The sequence below is a fragment of the Phyllobates terribilis genome, unplaced genomic scaffold (genome assembly GCF_046119375.1).
Source record: "Phyllobates terribilis strain yellow unplaced genomic scaffold, ASM4611937v1 Scaffold_4__5_contigs__length_816908805, whole genome shotgun sequence".
NCBI lineage: Eukaryota > Metazoa > Chordata > Amphibia > Anura > Dendrobatidae > Phyllobates > Phyllobates terribilis.
Window position 1 is genome coordinate 682,253,043 of NW_027362764.1, and position 12,471 is coordinate 682,265,513.

Consider the following 12,471-nt stretch of genomic DNA (forward strand, 5'->3'; position numbering starts at 1 on the left):
GCAACTAACTGCGCTCTACTCACCCTACCCGGGTCTACCGGTGAGTCTCGCCTCTGCTCCCGGCCCGTGGAATTGGCCGTGAAGCTGACGTACCGTCGACAGCGCTGCAGCCGATCAGTGAGCTCAGCGGCTCTGAGTGGGGCGTTGTGTCTACACGACCTTTTAAGGAAGCCAGCAAAAAAATTGAAGAGAAGGGAAAGCACAAAAGGACCTGGTCTTGCTGAGCACTGGAAAGGGCAGCCGGCAGCCAGACGTCAAAGTAGAAAAGCAGCAAGTGAGAGGCTTGTCTCTGCCTTCTGCCACACCACCCTGAACACGCCCGATCTTGTCTGATCTTGGAAGCTAAGCAGGGTCAGGCCTGGTTAGTACTTGGATGGGAGACCAACTGGGAATACCAGGTGCTGTAGGCTTTTGCTTTTTCCTTCCTTCCACCAGCAGGGGGCACTCTCTTCTATGCCTTTTTTCCATTCCCTTTCACAAGTGCACACATTCATTCTCTTCTTTTTTTCATTTGTTTTCTCTCTTGCGCTATTTCATCTCTGCAAAATACCAGCATCCTTCTGATCACCGTGGGCCTCCAGCATTGTTGCTTCTTTACTTTTAATACTAGGCTCCTTTTCACCAGGACCAGCGTCTCCCGCGTGGCTGGAGGCAACCACCGGTAACCCCAAGCAGAAGACCTTTGCAGGCAACACGACCCTCCCCCCTGAAGAGCAGCTCAAAGTCACTGGCAACCATCTCACCCTCTTCCTTCATTCACCCCTGGACGTCTCGCTCCGCCCCCAAGTTTCGGGTCCAGCTTGCTCTTTCTGTCACATTACCGCGATGAAGGGTTTACCCTGCAGGAGGCCCTGCGCCGAGACATTTTTGATGACACCTGATGCGGCGGGTGAATCACTGCTAAACAAACCACACCTGTAGGGACGGCACAGCCTTTGCATGGACCCTTCGGAGCCCGCCCCGTCACGGCCAGATTGCTCGCCACCAAGCGTGTTACAACTCTCCTGTTAGTTTTTTTTTAGTTTGCTGGTCACATGACCATTTTGCCTATTTAATCCGGCTCCGCCCTCCTGGCTTTGCTGGACTTCATTTGTATTTACTACTATTGAGCTAGCTTGTTGCTCTGTTGCCGTTCTCTGTTAGTTTTGCTAGGTCTTCTGACCCCTATGTCTTTTTGTTGTGTGTTTGTCTTTGACTGCTAGTATTTCTGCTAGGAGGTGTCCAACTTTTCCCAGTCCCTAGATCTTGTAGGGATCCCTTCCTCACATCTATAGGTCTGCGTTCAGACTAACCGAGGACTTTAGCAGGTCTGATCGCAGGATCAGGTTCCCCGTTACATCGTAGGGATCTAGTTTAGTTCTATTGTAGGGATAGATCTCCTTTCTTTCCTTAGTCTCTGTAGCAGATCATAACAGTAATTCCAGCCATAAAAAAAAAAAAAAAAAATTTTCTCTAAGGAAAGACCTCCAGTTTTCCATCATGGTCTCGGTGCAAGAGTTGGCTCAACGCTTGCAGGGACTCTCTCTGGAGGTGACCAAGCTCCAACAACACGTGAGTAGCTGTTCTGGAGCGCATTTTGTGGAACCTAAGGTACGTCTGCCTGATCTATTTTTTGGCGAACAACAAGATTTTTTTTTCTTTTAAAAATGCTTGTCTATTATATTTTCGTTTGAGACCCGGATCCTCTGGTGATGAATCACAGCGCATAGGGATCATAATGTCACTTTTGCGCAAAGATCCTCAGGGATGGGCCTTCTCTCTCCAACCTAGTGATCCGTGCTTTAGATCAGTGGATAGTTTTTTTTCTGCTTTGGGTTTGTTGTACGATGATCCTGATCGTGTCTCATCTGCTGAGTCTGAATTAAGACGTTTGAGGCAGGGATCAGGTAATGTGGAAAAATATTGTTCTCACTTCCGTCGGTGGTCTGCCCAGGTGGGGTGGAACGATTCTGCTTTGAAAAGCTTGTTTCTTGCAGGGCTATGTGAAAGGGTAAAGGATTTACTGATTGCTTATCCCACACCTGGAAACTTGCAGGAGGCAATGCAATTAGCTATACGGGTGGACAGGAGACTGCATGAAAGGGTTAATGAGAGCAAATCCTCTGCTATGTCAGCTTCGAGTCCTGAGAGGTTCTGTGCTGACAATGGAGAGCCGATGGAAATTGTGGCGATGGCACCCCGCTCTCAGGAAAAAGACCGCCGACTTTCTGAAGGCTTGTGTTTCTATTGCGGAAATTCTGGTCATTTTATTAAGAGCTGTGTGCTTCGTAAGAAGAAAGAAAAAAAATGGTCAGTCATGCTCGTATTGCCTGTTTAAATTCTAAGGGAGTATTCCTATCTGCCACTACTGCTGCTCAGGATGAATTAATTGAATTTCGGGTATTTGTGGATTATGGATCTACTCTGAATGTGATTGATGGGGGATTCTTGGAAAAACTTAGATTAGAACCTAAAACTTTGTCATCCCCTATTGCTGTGGTTTCTGTCGATGGCTCTCCCTTGAAGAGTGTTACTCAAAAGGTCTGTGAACTTCCCCTCACTATTAATGGTATTCATCAAGAGAATTTGGATTTGGTGGTATTGGATAATTTGCCTTCTCCAGTAATATTGGGGTTACCCTGGTTAAAATTGCACAATCCTGTACTGGATTGGTCTACCAATGAAATTAAGTCCTGGAGCCCTAAGTGTTATGACAAGTGTTGTAACGGGCGCATTGCTGCTGTGGATAGAGGGGAATTGCCTGTACCTATTCAGGATTTTTGGAGAGTTTTTTCTGAGGAGGAGTCGCAGGTTTTGCCTCCCCATAGAGACTATGATTGTACCATTGAATTTGACCCTGGCGCGACTCTTCCTAAGAGTCGTTTATTTAATCTTACTATTCCTGAAAGAAAGGCTTTGGAAGAATACATACAGACAAGCTTGGCCGCCGGTCACATTAGGCCTTCCAAGTCTCCTGTGGCTGTTGGATTTTTTTTTGTAAAAAAAAAAGATGGCAGTTTACGTCCTTGTCTGGACTTTCGTGAGATTAATAAAATTACTGTACGCAATCCTTACCCACTGCCATTGATTCCTGATTTATTTAACCAGTTAGTGGGGGCCAAGTGGTTCTCTAAAATTGATCTCCGGGGGGCATACAATTTGTTGCGCATGAAGGAGGGTGATGAATGGAAGACTGCTTTTAACACTCCTGTGGGTCATTTTGAGAATCTGGTTATGCCTTTTCTTCTCACCAATGCTCCAGCATTTTTTCAGAATCTTATTAATGATATCCTTAGACCTTTAATCGGCAAAAATGTGGTTGTGTATTTGGAAAACATTTTGATTTATTCGCCGGATCTGGAGTCTCATTGGCGGAGCGTACGTGAGGTATTACAGTTATTAATGGACAATTTGCTTTTTGCTAAGCTGGAGAAATGTGAGTTCGCTGTACAGAGAATTAGTATTTTGGGCTACATTATCTCCAGTGAAGGTTTTGAGATGGACCCGGTTAAAGTTCAAGCTGTGCAGGAATGGCCTAGGCCTATTGGTTTGAAATCGATACAGAGGTTTTTGGGTTTCGCCAATTATTACAGAAAATTCATAAAAAAATTTTCTATTATTGTCAAACCGCTGACCGATCTCACCAGGAAAGGTGCTAATGCGGTTCAGTGGACTTCTGAGGCCATTGAAGCTTTTGTGTTTCTAAAGGAGAGGTTCACCTCTGCTCCCATCCTTATGCAGCCTGATGTGACTAAGCCGTTTTTGGTTGAGGTTGATGCTTCTTTGGTGGGGGTTGGTGCGGTGTTGTCTCAGGAAAACAAGGATGGAGTACATCCCTGTGCCTTTTTTCCAAAAAAATTTTCCGAGACGAAACTTAATTACGATATTGGTAATCGGGAATTGCTGGCGATTAAACTCGCATTTGAACACTGGAGTCATCTCTTGGAAGGTGCTGAATTTCCCATTCAGGTTTTCACTGATCATAAAAATCTGATCTATCTTGATGCTGCCAAGCGCTTGAATGCACGTCAGGCTAGGTGGGCACTTTTTTTCTCGCGGTTTAATTTTTCCGTTACTTACATCCTGGGTACCAAGAATGTTTAAGCGGATGCTTTGTCTCGCAGCTTTTCTCCCATGGTCGGTGTTGAGGAGGAAGAGGAGACCATTTTACAAGAAGGTGTTGTGATTGCTGCTTTGGACTCCGTTTTGGAGGATGAGATTCTTAAAGCACAGGAGAATGCCCCATCTAACACTCCACATGGGAGGTTGTTTGTGCCTAAGACCTTTAGGAGAGATTTGTTTGTTGAGTGTCATGAGTCTCGGTTGGAAGGTCATCCAGGAATTTCTGAGACCAAGAGACTTGTGGGTCGCAGTTTTTGGTGGCCTGGATGGCAGAAGGAAGTCATTAAGTGGGTGCGCCAATGTACTGTGTGTGCAAGATCCAAGTCTTCGCATGCTCCTGCTGCGGGGTTGCTTTGCCCTCTGGAGGTTCCTAGTGCACCTTGGACACATCTGGCTATGGACTTTATTACTGACCTTCCTCCCTCTGAAGGTTTCACGGTCATCTGGGTGGTCGTGGACCGTTTTAGCAAGATGTGTCACTTGGTTCCCTTCATCAAACTGCCTTGCGCTAAGACACTCGCTAAGGCCTTTGTCAAGGAGATTGTCAGACTACATGGTGTTCCTACTGACATTGTTTCTGATAGGGGACCTCAGTTCGTGGCTCGTTTTTCGCGTGCCTTTTGTGACAGGTTGGGAGTTCATTTGTCGTTTTCATCCGGATATCATCCTGAGTCTAATGGCCAGACAAAAAGGAAGAACCAGGATGTTGAGCAGTTCTTGCGTTGTTTTGTGGCAGACAATCAAGAGGCGTTGTCTGAGTTTCTGCCACTTGCTGAATTTGCTCTTAACAACCATACATCCTCTTCTGCTGGGTGTTCGCCTTTTTTGTGTTGTTCTGGGAGACATCCGTCTTTTGGGTCATTTTCCAAATTGGTTTCGGCTGTGCCTGAGGAGGAGAGTTTTTCCGGTGATTTGGAGAGAGTTTGGACGGATGTGCGTGGTAATCTTCAGGAGGCTAACAAAAAATCTAAGATGTACTTTGATAGGAAACGGCAAGAGGTTTTGTTTGCGGTTGGTGACATGGTTTGGTTGTCCTCTAAGAATCTGTGTTTGAGGATTCCTTCTAAAAAATTGGGTCCCAAGTTCGTAGGGCCCTTTAAGGTACTTCAGATAGTTAACCAATCTGCTGTTAGGCTGGAGGTTCCTACGTCCTGGAGGATTAATCCGGTGTTTCATGTTTCTCTTTTGAAAAAAGCTGATGTGTCGGATGGTGACGCCTCTGCCACTGTTCCTCCGGTGGTGGAGGACGGGGAATATGAAATTTCCCGCATCCTAAATTCTAGACGGTATAGAGGGAGTTTGCAGTATCTCGTCGCTTGGAAGGGTTTCGGACCTGAGGATAACTCATGGGTGAGAGCGGATTATGTTTCTGCCCCCAGACTTTTCCGAGCGTTTCACAGGAGGTTTCCTGGTAAGCCTGGGCCTAGGGGATCCGGAGGATCCTCTTAGAAGAGGGGGAACTGTTACAACTCTCCTGTTAGTTTTTTTTTAGTTTGCTGGTCACATGACCATTTTGCCTATTTAATCTGGCTCCGCCCTCCTGGCTTTGCTGGACTTCATTTGTATTTACTACTGTTGAGCTAGCTTGTTGCTCTGTTGCCGTTCTCTGTTAGTTTTGCTAGGTCTTCTGACCCCTATGCCTTTTTGTTGTGTGTTTGTCTTTGACTGCTACTATTTCTGCTAGGAGGTGTCCAACTCTTCCCAGTCCCTAGATCTTGTAGGGATCCCTCCCTCACATCTATAGGTCTGCGTTCAGACTAGCCGAGGACTTTAGAGGGTCTGATCGCAGGATCAGGTTCCCCGTTACATCGTAGGGATCTAGTTTAGTTCTATTGTAGGGATAGATCTCCTTTCTTTCCATACTCTCTGTAGCAGATCATAACAAAGCGATCCTGAGAAAGGCTGGCCGGGCGATGGATCAAGCAGCGTCTACTGGCCATACCACCTTGGATACGCCCGATCTCGTCTGATCTCAAAAGCAAAGCAGGGTTGGGCTCAGACAGTACTTGGATGGGAGACCTCCTGGGAACACCAGGTGCTGTAGACCATTTTGATGACGTTTTGCCCTACTGCCCAGCTCGGCTAGCATGGAACGGCGCCTTGCCGGACACCGACCTTAAGTAACTTAGATGATGGAAGCCCCAAGGCCTCTGAGCCAGTTGGCAGCTAAGTACGCTACCCCGCCGCCTTCACGCACGCCTGACACCGAGCTCCTTGCCACGGCTAGGAGTGCTTATTGACTCCGCAGCTCGCCGTGTGGAAATGATGGCGTTAAAAGCACCCGGGGTCGTGAAGGGGCCAGGCTTTCAGCAGGTGCCCAGGGAAGGTTTTGGATGCCGGCCACCTAGCGAGGGCCAGCAGAAGTAACATGTTTCTCTGCAAAGAAGCTTGTGTAACCAAGCCAGACGGTTGACAAAGAGCTAACCTCAGTGCAAGGAAGGCAAGGAAGGTGCGGAAGGAATTGGGGAGGTGGGGGTGATTCCTGCTAGGGCCCTGAAATCATAAAACAGGCAGGAGAGTCTGACGCATAGTGACGGAGAGGTTGTAAGGGCAGATTGGGGGTGTTGTCACGTGTGAGCACGTGTGCATGCTGGCTTGTGTGTGAGAGTGCGCTTCCTAGGTGTGGCGCACTGCAGACAGTCAAAGGGATTGTTCCCTTTCATTAAAAGTTAATCCCCGGCTGCAGGCTATTAGAAAGCAACTAACCGCACTCTGCTAACCCTACCCAGGTCTACCGGTGAGTCTCGCCTCTGCTCCCGGCCTGTGGCATTGGCCGTGAAGCTGACGTTCCGTCGACAGCGCTGCAGTCGATCAGTGAGCTCAGCGGCTCTGAGTGGGGCGTTGTGTCTACAAGACCTTTTAAGGAAGCCAGCAAAAAAATTGAAGAGAAGGGAAAGCACAAAAGGACCTGGTCTTGCTGAGCACTGGAAAGGGCAGCCGGAAGCCAGACGTCACAGTAGAAAAGCAGCAAGTGAGAGGCTTGTCTCTGCTTACTGCCACACCACCCTGAACACGCCTGATCTCATCTGATCTCAGAAGCTTAGCAGGGTTGCACCTGGTTAGTACTTGGATGGGAGACCACCTGGGAATACGACGTGCTTTAGGCTTTTTCCTTCCTTCCACCAGCAGGGGGCACTCTCTTCTATGCCTTTTTTCCATTCCCTTTCACAAGTGCACACATTCATTCTCTTTTCGTTTTTTCATTTGCTTTCTCTCTTGCGCTATTTCATCTCTGCAAAATACCAGCATCCTTCTGATCACCGTGGGCCTCCAGCATTGTTGCTTATTTACTTTTAATACTAGGCTCCTTTTCACCAGGACCAGCGTCTCCCGCGTGGCTGGAGGCAACCACCGGTAACCCCAAGCAGAAGACCTTTGCAGGCAACACGACCCTCCCCCCTGAAGAGCAGCTCAAAGTCACTGGCAACCATCTCACCCTCTTCCTTCATACACCCCTGGACGTCTCGCTCCACCCCCAAGTTACGGGTCCAGCTTGCTCTTTCTGTCACATAACCACGATGAAGGGTTTAGCCTGCAGGAGACCATGCGCCGAGACATTTTTGAAGACACCTGATGCGGCGGGTGAATCACTGCTAAACAAACCACACCTGTAGGGACGGCACAGCCTTTGCATGGACCCTTCGGAGCCCGCCCCGTCACGGCCAGATTGCTCGCCACCAGGCGATCCTGAGAAAGGCTGGCCGGGCGATGGATCAAGCAGCGTCTACTGGCCATACCGCATTGGATACGCACGATCTCGTCTGATCTTGGAAGCAAAGCAGGGCTGGGCTCGGACAGTACTTGGATGGGATACCTCCTGGGAACACCGGGTGCTGTAGACCATTTTGATGACGTTTTGCCCTACTGCCCAGCTCGACTAGCATGGAACGGCGCCTTGCCGGACACCGACCTTAAGTAACTTAGATGATGGAAGCCCCAAGGCCTCTGAGCCAGTTGGCAGCTAAGTACGCTACCCCGCAGCCTTCACGCAGGCCTGACACCGAGCTCCTTGCCACGGCTAGGAGTGCTTATTGACTCCGCAGCTTGACGTGTGGAAATGATGGCGTTAAAAGCACCCGGGGCCGTGAAGGGGCCAGGCTTTCAGCAGGTGCCCAGGGAAGGTTTTGGATGCCTGCCGCCTAGCGAGGGCCAGCAGAAGTAACATGTTTCTCTGCAAAGAAGCTTGTGTAACCAAGCCAGACGGCTAACAAAGAGCTAACCTCAGTGCAAGGAAGGCAAGGAAGGAATTGGGGAGGGGGGGAGTGATTCCTGCTAGGGCCCTGAAATCATAAAAAAGGCTGGAGATTCTGACGCATGGTGACGGAGAGGTTGTAGGGGCAGATAGGGGGTGTTGTCACGTGCGAGCATGTGTGCATGCTGGCTTGTGTGTGAGAGTGCACTTCCTACGTGTGGCGCGCTGCAGACAGTCAAAGGGATTGTTCCCTTTCATTAAAAGTTAATCCCCGGCTGCAGGCTATTAGAAAGCAACTAACCGCGCTCTGCTCACCCTACCCGGGTCTACCGGTGAGTCTCGCCTCTGCTCCCGGCCTGTGGTATTGGCCGTGAAGCTGACGTTCCGTCGACAGCGATGCAGCCGTTCAGTGAGCTCAGCGGCTCTGAGTGGGTCGTTGTGTCTAGAGATGAGCGTTGTTCTACTCGAACTGTTCGCCAATCTCAAATTAGAGCTGTTTTGGGCGGTGTTCGAGCCGTTCGGCGAACACGAACAATTTGAGAAAAATTCGGCTGTTCGAGGTTATGTTCGATAACTGTTCGTGCACCAAAATCATAACTGGATTTTTTCTCAGTAATGATGAAAATTAATGTTAATACGCAGTTTGAGTGTACAGCGGGGTGGGGGGAGGGGCAGGGGATGGATCTCTGCAGGAACAATGAAGATCTCCATTTTTTTTTCTCTTTCCTGCATTTGCAGTGGGGAGGTGCAATCTGTCAGCCTATCAGCAGCGCACACACGGAGTGAAGTGCTTTTTTCACACAAGCAAGGGCATGTGTCATTGGCAGTGTATGTCACATGTCCTTGCCCTAAAAGACCAAGCCATTTTCCCCGTCGCCACCATTTTCTCACTGATGCAGCTGCGTGTTAGACGGCACCGCTGTTGCTGTGTGCGCTATACCTTGTTAATTTCAAGCCAATTTTCGCACAAATCTACAGATAGCTTGGGAGTAGGGAATAGTTGTGATTGCAGTCCTTTTAAGGACTAGGTTACAGCATTTCCTACGACTTTTATCAGGCAGGTCTGTGCTCTTAAATAGATAGATTGTGGGAGTAAAGACTAATTGTAATTGGAGTCCTTTTCAGGACTAGGTTACATCAGTTCCTATCAGTTTTTGCCAGGCAGGTCTGTGCCAGTGCTGTGCAAGTTTTTTTCACAGCATTTGGCTGAATCTAGCAAAGCTAATCCTTTTTGGCCTATTGCAGAGTGTGTTAGTCAGTGGAGTAGCCTATCTGTGATGCAAGATATACCACCTGTGTATAGAATACCAATTTTTTTACTGCACCTAGTGAAGTAAAATCTTTTGGGCATAGCATCATTCTATTAGTCCATCTATACTGACCTCCATCAGGTTGCAAATTGAATATAATTTTTTTCTGCATCTAGCTCTGAAAAAATATTGGGCTTCTAGCTGTGTGTGGGACTTGTTCTATTAATCCATCTATACAGACCTCCATCAGGTTGCAAACTGAATATATTTTTTTCTGCATCTACCTCTGAAAAAATATTGGGCTTCTAGCTGTGTGTGGGACTTGTTCTATTAATCCATCTATACAGACCTCCATCAGGTTGCAAACTGAATATATTTTTTTCTGCATTTACCTCTGAAAAAATATTGGGCTTCTAGCTGTGTGTGGGACTTGTTGTATTAGTCCATCTATACTGACCTCCATCGGGTTGCAAACTGAATATATTTTTTTCTGCATCTACCTCTGAAAAAATATTGGGCTTCTAGCTGTGTGTGGGACTTGTTCTATTAATCCATCTATACAGACCTCCATCAGGTTGCAAACTGAATATATTTTTTTCTGCATATACCTCTGAAAAAATATTGGGCTTCTAGCTGTGTGTGGGACTTGTTCTATTAATCCATCTATACAGACCTCCATCAGAAAGCAAACTGAATATATTTTTTTCTGCATCTACCTCTGAAAAAATATTGGGCTTCTAGCTGTGTGTGGGACTTGTTCTATTAATCCATCTATACAGACCTCCATAAGGTTGCAAACTGAATATAATTTTTTTCTGCATCTACCTCTGAAAAAATATTTGGCCTTCTAGCTGTGTGTGGGACTTGTTCTATTAGTCCATCTATACTGATCTCCATCAGGTTGCAAATTGAATATAATATTTTTCTGCATCTAGCTCTGAAAAAATGTTTGGGCTTCTAGCAGTGTGTGGTACTTGTTCTATTAGTCCATCTATACTGACCTCCATCAGGTTGCAAACTGAATATAATTTTTTTCTGCATCTACCTCTGAAAAAATGTTTGGGCTTCTAGCTGTGTGTGGGACATGTTCTATTAGTCCATCTATACTGACCTCCATAAGGTTGCAAACTGAATATAATTTTTTTCTGCATCTACCTCTGAAAAAATATTTGGCCTTCTAGCTGTGTGTGGGACTTGTTCTATTAGTCCATCTATACTGACCTCCATCAGGTTGCAAATTGAATACAATATTTTTCTGCATCTAGCTCTGAAAAAATGTTTGGCCTTCTAGCAGTGTGTGGGACTTGTTCTATTAGTCCATCTATACTGACCTCCATCAGGTTGCAAACTGAATATATTTTTTTCTGCATCTACCTCTGAAAAAATATTGGGCTTCTAGCTGTGTGTGGGACTTGTTCTATTAATCCATCTATACAGACCTCCATCAGGTTGCAAATTGAATATAATATTTTTCTGCATCTAGCTCTGAAAAAATGTTTGGCCTTCTAGCAGTGTGTGGGACTTCTTCTAATAGTCCATCTATACTGACCTCCATCAGGTTGCAAACTGAATATAATTTTTTTCTGCATCTACCTCTGAAAAAATATTTGGGCTTCTAGCTGTGTGTGGGACTTGTTCTATTAGTCCATCTATACTGACCTCCATAAGATTGCAAACTGAATATAATTTTTTTCTGCATCTACCTCTGAAAAAATATTTGGTCTTCTAGCTGTGTGTGGGACTTGTTCTATTAGTCCATCTATACTGACCTCCATCAGGTTGCAAATTGAATATAAAATTTTTCTGCATCTAGCTCTGAAAAAATGTTTGGCCTTCTAGCAGTGTGTGGGACTTGTTCTATTAGTCCATCTATACTGACCTCCATCAGGTTGCAAACTGAATATATTTTTTTCTGCATCTACCTCTGAAAAAATATTGGGCTTCGAGCTGTGTGTGGGACTTGTTTTATTAATCCATCTATACAGACCTCCATCAGGTTGCAAACTGAATATATTTTTTTCTGCATCTACCTCTGAAAAAATATTGGGCTTCTAGCTGTGTGTGGGACTTGTTCTATTAATCCATCTATACAGACCTCCATCAGGTTGCAAACTGAATTTAATTTTTTTCTGCATCTACCTCTGAAAAAATATTTGGGCTTCTAGCTGTGTGTGGGACTTGTTCTATTAGTCCATCTATACTGACCTCCATAAGGTTGCAAACTGAATATAATTTTTTTCTGCATCTACCTCTGAAAAAATATTTGGCCTTCTAGCTGTGTGTGGGACTTGTTCTATTAGTCTATCTATACTGACCTCCATCAGGTTGCAAATTGAATATAATATTTTTCTGCATCTAGCTCTGAAAAAATGTTTGGCCTTCTAGCAGTGTGTGGGACTTGTTCTATTAGTCCATCTATACTGACCTCCATCAGGTTGCAAACTGAATATATTTTTTTCTGCATCTACCTCTGAAAAAATATTGGGCTTCTAGCTGTGTGTGGGACTTGTTCTATTAATCCATCTATACAGACCTCCATCAGGTTGCAAACTGAATATATTTTCTTCTGCATCTACCTCTGAAAAAATATTGGGCTTCTAGCTGTGTGTGGGACTTGTTCTATTGATCCATCTATACAGACCTCCATCAGGTTGCAAACTGAATATATTTTTTTCTGCATCTACCTCTGAAAAAATATTGGGCTTCTAGCTGTGTGTGGGACTTGTTCTATTAATCCATCTATACAGACCTCCATCAGGTTGCAAACTGAATATAATTTTTTTCTGCATCTACCTCTGAAAAAATATTTGGGCTTCTAGCTGTGTGTGGGACTTGTTCTATTAGTCCATCTATACTGACCTCCATAAGGTTGCAAACTGAATATAATTTTTTTCTGCATCTAGCACTGAAAAAATATTTGGCCTTCTA

General features: G+C 45.8%; 4 pseudogenes; all 4 read left to right on the forward strand.

Moving 5' to 3' along the window:
• Positions 1-291: 291 nt before the first annotated feature.
• On the forward strand, positions 292-410 carry LOC141267802 (5S ribosomal RNA; annotated as a pseudogene).
• A 5,618-nt stretch (positions 411-6,028) lies between these two features.
• LOC141268204 (5S ribosomal RNA) lies at positions 6,029-6,148 on the forward strand (annotated as a pseudogene).
• A 941-nt stretch (positions 6,149-7,089) lies between these two features.
• On the forward strand, positions 7,090-7,208 carry LOC141269840 (5S ribosomal RNA; annotated as a pseudogene).
• A 615-nt stretch (positions 7,209-7,823) lies between these two features.
• Positions 7,824-7,943, forward strand: LOC141269089 (5S ribosomal RNA; annotated as a pseudogene).
• The last annotated feature ends 4,528 nt before the right edge of the window (positions 7,944-12,471 follow it).